Source organism: Cololabis saira, chromosome 6 (genome assembly GCF_033807715.1).
Source record: "Cololabis saira isolate AMF1-May2022 chromosome 6, fColSai1.1, whole genome shotgun sequence".
Taxonomy (NCBI): domain Eukaryota; kingdom Metazoa; phylum Chordata; class Actinopteri; order Beloniformes; family Belonidae; genus Cololabis; species Cololabis saira.
In genome coordinates this window covers 26,980,666-26,988,264 of record NC_084592.1, presented here as the reverse complement: position 1 = coordinate 26,988,264, position 7,599 = coordinate 26,980,666, and positions in this window count along the sequence as shown.

The following is a 7,599-nucleotide window of genomic DNA, read 5'->3' as shown; positions in this document are numbered from 1 at the left end:
CCTCCCTTCCCTTTCCCTCCCTGCAGTCGTAGCGCTGGGAAACATGATTCTGCAGGCGCTGCTGTGCTCCACTCCTCATCCTCCCCACTGCCCTATCCACCAGCCTTGCTTGCAGTCCTGCCACTCCTTCCCTCCAACATCTGCAAATTCCTTCACTGCATTAAGATAAAGTCACTCCCCTTTACTTCTACTCCTTGTGTCTGACCGTCTATCATCCTCCTGATGATTTCAGATCTTCTGAGAGACTGTGACACTCAGGCTTCTGTATCAACGCTGAGGACTGGTAATACAATCGTGGGAAAAGATCTGATATTGAAATGTGGAACAAAAATTGTGGCAAACCGCAGGTTCAACAAAATACCTATGATTCGTGAGAATGTAGTTCTCCTGATGAAGCAACAGTTAAATGTGATGACGATGCAGAACTGCACTAATTTCTCCACTCTGCAGATCATTGACTGCCCAACAGTTCAGATACATTTTTTGTTAAATTGCTCACTCTAATGTACAGGTCATCTCAAATTAGAAACACTTCACCCATTCTGAACCCAGTTTAGCTAATGTACTGATCCAATTGTAAGGCTCTCTGGTCCTGATGTATAGTGAGTTTAAGTACTGTATCTCTTTTCCTCATATAGACAGAAAAACAGACAGAAAAAACACACCGGCCAGACTCAGGAACACCTCCCAGTGGGATCAGATTTTCTCACAAATGGAAGGTATTCTCATGATGTATGATGTTTATCTCAGTCGTTATGGATAATGGAGCCTTACGGGTAACAATCTGTTACAGTACCGCTAAAAGGAAATGAAGGTTCATTAATGAAGGGTGCACTTAGTAAATACAGGTGAGCCTCTATAGACCATGTTTACAACTAAATTGTAATAAAGGAAATAAACACTTCGTCAATAAGCTTATCAACTTAGAGCCCCATCTTGTGGGAACAGTTATGATAAATCATTCCAATAAAAATACAGTATACATTTTTCTTAGATATATATTTGAATCTATTTGATTCATATGCTGCGAGAGATGTTATTTGATGGCATATTCATTAATTTCAGTCTTGATGAGCATATCTTCAGTTCAAATCATGCTCAAAGCATCACTCCCTATTGGAATACGCAAACAGTTTAAACATTTAAGACTCTTTCCTTGTATTTTGTGCTCCATTATACAGATCTCTTTCCACCAGCTGCTTCTTTCTAGAACTGGTCCTCTGTTTCTTGTTTCATTTTACATGTAATATGACTTCTGAGCAGCTCAGCTGCTTTCCAGTGCAGTGACGCTGTGTTTTTTTCTTTTTGTTTGTTTGTTTTCTGTTTTGTGTGTCTGTGTTTGCCATTTCAGTTTGCTTGGACCCATGTGACTCTGTTGATAGTGGTAACTCAGTCCCACCTTGTCATTCAGAACCTGTTTCAAGGAATGATCTGGTAAGCAGACGCGGGCATCGTCTCGATGCGTTCATCACCCACGGTTGATCGCTGTTGTGCTGTCTCTAATGTTAGCGTGAGGGGGGATAGTAATGTTTGAAATCGACTGCATGTTTGCTTTTAGCACTGTGTAGCAAGCTCGTTGCCACTGGGGCGGGCCGACCGACAGGACAGAGGACACAGGGTTTAGTGCAGGAACTCCTTTATTCAATCACCCCGCCACACGTGCACCAGCAGAACCTTCTCCCAGCAGACCTCTTGCTGGTGTGCAGCCACTTCTTATGTAGCCAGGCAGGGTGGAGAGGTTGATTGGGCACAGGTGTGCCCAATTGGCTGAGTGGCTGCTCCTCCACCCTGCCACACACTTCTTATAACTTTGTACCGCTTCTGAATTACATATATCGGACTTTGGCTGGGTCTGAGCTCCACGCCGCCGTGCACTGAATTTCTCGTTTCCTAGGTTCATTGTTCCCATCTCCATTGTGATCTGCAACGACTTTGGGGCGTATCTGTTTGGATTCTTTTTTGGGAGGACTCCACTTATCAAGGTAAGCGAAGCCGCGTCTTTAATCCTCTAACGACCGAAGCTTGTTTGTGTTTGTGTGCACGCTCATATTCCTGGGCTTCCGGTGCAGCGGTTATCGGGAATCTTCCTTTCATTCAGTGCAAATCCATCCATCCATTAACTTCCACTCATCCGGATGTGGATCGCAGGGGACCTCCCTCTCCCCAGTCCACCTCCTCCAGCCCATCCAGCTCCTCCAGGAGGAGATCTGCTGAGCAATGTAGTCGCCCCAGCGGTACCCAGAGCTGCCTCTTGGGTTTCTCCTCGGGGAGGCGACTAGGTAGCATCCTAACCAGGCGCTTGAACCACCTCACCTGCTCCTCTCAGCGTGGAGGAGCAGTGACTAGTCCGAATCCCTCGCTGCTTGCATTCACCACCTCCCGTTCATGTTAGTCAACCAAGGTGGCTGTAGAATCGTTAACACCTGGCATCGACAGGTTTTTACCATAAAACTGACAACCAATCCTTCAGGGGCGCCACTAGGGATTTTGGGCCCCATGAAAAGAATCTTTACAGGGACCCCAACACAGAGGCAAAATTATTTGATGCCATTTTACATACATTTATACATTTTAATGGTATTTTTGACTATCTGCAGACGTTGATGCTTCCAAAATAAACAGGACATTGAAAATAAAACATTTGTGATCAAATGTTAGTTAATAACTTAGTGTCATTATTTTATTTCTTCTTATTTCATCATCATTAGGGGCCTCTGTGGGCCCCCCTCAATCATGGGCCCGTAGATCCATCTCCTTTACCCCCACTTTTTGGGGTCCCACCCTGGGAGCAACAGGTTTCTACTTTAAAACTGAAGCGTGGTTTGTTCCTCTGCCTACGTTTGATTTTTTGTCTCACTGAGAAAGAACCAGAACCTCCGTGTCTAAATCTAATCCAGAGAAATCAACTAACAGGGCGTTTTCAAGGCATGTGAAGGAACTGATCTTTCCCCAATTTCAATTTCGTTTTAAACAAGGTTCATTAGCTACTTTGGTCTTTAACAGGTGACTTTTAGTTCCAGGTTTCACATCCTCAAACAGAAATGATATAAAGCAACATTGCTCCCTTTTAAATTCATAATTATAAACGTTTTTTTTCTTGATACAACACCCTAGTGAGCCAGTCCTCTCGATTCTGCCGTCTTAATAACCGAGTCACAAAGACAAAGATGGGCTGAAAATCGTACGTTTCCAGTCGCCGATATATCGACTGTTGTATTCCGAGAATGATTTAATTTCAAAGCAGTAAAACATTTAAGGAAACATAGAATGTGAAGTGAAACCAACCATATGTCCAGGGTGAGCAGCGTCGCCACGATGGCGTAAACCCCGTCACTGAAAGCCTCTACTCGCTCGTTGGGCAGGCAGGTGTAGAACATCATGGAGTCCGGCGTCTCCTCCACCTGACCTGCAGCAGGTGAGAGGAGAAGGTCAGAGTGGGGGTCCTTCTGGCTGCGGGGAACGACGGGCCCCTGCGGGAACCTTATATAACCTCATTTTGCTCCAAGAAAGAGCTATCAGAGTTATCAATAGAGCTGATTATTGGGAACCAACAAATACATTATTTATTAATTGTCAGATGCTCTAATTTAATGAACTTGTTGATTTCAAAATATCACAGTTGATGTACAAGTCTTATAATAATCTGCTACCACACTGTATCCAGAAGAAAGCAAAGACAAAATGGATATGAACTGAGAGGAAGCTGTATGTTCACAAAAACAAGGAACAGAACGGATGTCAAACACAGATGTGTTTCAGTTTATCTGGTTAATCTGTGGAATGTTTTGGAAATGGAAATTAAAAAGTGCAGCACATAACAAATATTTAAAAAAATATTGAAGAACAAGATGCTCATTAAGTATGATCATATTGTAGTGTTAATGTAAGTGTCAGAACTAAAATAGATAATAGGTCTATGCAGTATATTGAATGTTTTCAATATACAAAAAGTATATGAAATGTTTTTCTTTTAACTGATTTACTGCTATGTATCAGTATATATGTAGGAGCTGACAGAAATTGATTATAAAAGGGTAATAAGCTAAGCTTCAGCCTACACCTTTTCGGTCTTGTTTTGTTTATATATTTTGGTCTAATGCCATATTAGGATTAACTTCATGTTCTTTTGTATCTGAATTCTTAATTTGGAAATGACCGAAATAAACAAACAAACCAATAAACCTAGCCCTGCGGGAACCAACGGGCCCCTGCACTCACCGATCGCTTTGCTGCGACACCCCTTCAGACACTGGGACATGTAGGGCAGGAAAATGACGACTGCCAGGAGGACGTAAGACTGAAAGAGAAGATAAAAAAAGTTCTTCTTTCGTTCCCTGAAAGATATTTTATTTGACCCTTCTGATCAGAGTTGATGTCAAAGCCACCGACCAGCTGGAAGAAGATGAAGGAGAAGATGCTGGCAAAGAAGCACATGACGGGGACCCTCATGATGACTTTGAGGATGTGCCGTTTGTATGCGGTCCGGTTCTCTGAGATCTGGATCTGCTCGGTCAGCAGGAAGCATAGATCCATGTACACCCAAGCCGGTCTTCTGCCGAGGTGTCGTACCTCGGCAGAAAATACTACTGTACGATACCCGTTTCTTTTATCTCAGTTTCTTTTTTTTCAAAGGCTTTTTCATGCAAATAGACGATTTAACAGCAGGTAGTCAGAAAGTGCTTCACATAGATCTATGTGTACGATGCTTTGGCGGAAGAAAAAAAAACGTCAAATCACGCTTCCACATAGATATTGGCAGGTAGGATGATTTGACAGATGAAAATATCCTGTCAGATCACGCTTCCACATAGATAAATGTTGATGTCTATGTGGAAGCGTGATCTGATGGGGTATTTTCATCTGTCAAATCATCCTACCGGCACAGCGTGTCCGCGGTGCAGGACACGCCGTGCCGGTGTCGTGCCAAAAAGAGATTGCCTGCCAGAATCTGATTTCTCCCCTGAAAATGGGTCTTTTTACCTGCCAAAAATTGATTGAAGGCCAAATACAGTTAATGAAAGGTTGTTTCTACCTAAATATGATTTGATCTCATTCTTGAGCTTCATAATCTGAAAATCTGACGTTTCAGCGCTATCGCTCAACGGGCTGCTGTGCGCACTCCCGCGGCCAGAAATCAGATTCTGGCAGGCAACTCACTCGCTTTATTTTTGTTTGTGATGCCATTACTGTGACCACCAAATAATGTCGGTTTCCTGGCCTCCACCTCATCCACAACATCTCAATCTCAGTCTCCGTGAAATTTAGTGGCACCGGCACGGTTGCCTGGCTCAACACGTCTCATTCATCCTGACGCACAGCAGAAACAGGCTGCAGGCAGCTGCTGCGCATGCTCAGCAAGCTCATTTATATGCAAATACAGTCATCATGTAGTTTGCATTGCCCATTTATGGTATGAAGTGGGCGTGTAGAGGGCGGGATATGAGGCGATTTCACCTGCGCAACCTTCCAGCTGGAATGTGATTTATAAAGCGAACATTGCGTGCAAGTGTGCGTGCACACGGTTTTATAAATCCAGATTTTTTTTTCGCCCGCCATTTTCGGCTTTTGGGTTTACGTGCACTTTTAGTATGGATCCTACACACTCTTTTATAAATGAGGCCCCTGGGTCTTTGCGATACATGGCGTTCTCTCCACCCAACTCTCAGGGATTATACTTTTTTCTCAGCTGTTCATCACTCATATTCAAGGTTAGATTACTTTTTAGTTCTTAGCTCTCTGATGAGAGATATCTCAGAATCCCCAATCCACCCAATCATTATTAGCGATCACGCACCAGTTTCTTTCACTCTGGGGAAGAGGGGGAGCGTACCACCCTCTAGAAATTGGAGATCCCGACTTTATTAATTTTTTCAAAAAAGAATGGGACATATTTCTGAAAGATAATGATCAGCCGGAAACATCAGCGAGTGTTTTATGGGAAGCAGGAAAACCAGTAATGCGAGGTAAAATAATTTCCTTTTCTTCAAATAATAAAAAGAAAGATAACTTAAAAACAAAGGAATTAGAATGCGAAATTAAAACCTTAGAGGAGGCCTTCCAGACCTCTGCAGACGAACATATCCTTAATAGAATAAGGAAAACTAAGATAGAATAAAATAAAATAATTGACACAAAAACGCAGTTTCTAGTACAAAGGCTTTGCCTGGAAAACTTTGCATACGCTAACAGATCAGGGAAATATTTAGCCAATCAATTAAAAATAAACAAGGAAAAAACAACCATAACATCTATCAGGGACCAATCAGGGAAGATTACGCGTGATCCATCCCTGCTTAATAAATTCAGTTTTTAGAGACTTTAACTGTAAACTATATTCATCACAAATCAAACCATCCGACCAATCCATCGATCAATTTCATGGAAAAATAAACCTGCCAAAGTTGCATCAGGAGCAGGTTACGAATTTAGATTTTCCGCTCTCAATAGGAGAACTCCATGAAGCTCTTCAGCATATGCCTAATAATAAAGCTCCGGGCCCAGATGGCTTTCCAGATGAATTCTATAAGGAATTCTGGAGCATATTAGCACCAACATTTTATAAATGATCTTAAATGTTAAGGAAAATAAAAGCTTACCCTTAAATATGAATTCTGCTAATGTTAGCCTCCTATTAAAACCGGATAAGGACCCTTTGCTCCCATCGAGCTACCGCCCAATATAACTAATAAATGTAGATCTTAGAATAATCTGCAAAGCTCTTTCCAAACGTCTGAAAAGAATTAACCCTTCTATTATACATCCAGATCAAACAGGTTTCATTAAGGGTAGACATTCTTCTACTAACACTCGTAGATTACTCAATATAATAGATCATTCGAGTATCAATAAACAGGAAACTACTATTATACTACTATTATTATACAATTATACTATCTACTATTATATTATCCATCTCCTTTGTGTTCATTACTTTTAGTTTAACCTTTTTCCTTGTTTGTTTTCTCCACAGACTTTGTTAGTGGTTCCAACACTTAAAGTATTGATTTATTATTTTTGTCTTCTGTAGTGGATGAATTTGTTGATTCGCCGTCAGCAGCACTATTAGATCAGTGTACTAAGGACCAGTTACTGCTAATTGATGAGAAGTATGAGCTTGAGGTAGCAGACAGAAAATTAAAGGAGTCTGTTAAAGTCAGTGTGAAGTCAGGTTTGTTGGAGAAAGAAATTCTTAAACCTGGTGTGGGGACTCAGTCTTCGGTTTCTGCAGATACTGTTTTGAGTTTTGAGCAACAAAAGGAACTTCTGTTGTTAAAGCAAAAACACGAGTGGCAAAAACATGAATGGCAGGTAGAACTTGAAAAAATGAAACAGCAAAAAGAACGGGCTTTGGAAGAGATGAGGCAAAAGACTGAGATGGATAAGTTGGAATTGCAGCATAGAAAGTTAAACTTAATTCAAGAGGGTAAATTGTCAGGTTCGGCTGATGGTGAAGGCCCTCGGAATCAGTCTGGTGCATCTTTTGATATAATCAGCAATATGCGCCTGCTTCCGAAGTTTAGTATAAAAGATCCTGATTCATTCTTTGCATTGTTTGAGCGAATAGCAGATTCCAGGCAGTGGCTTGAGGGTGATCAGGCA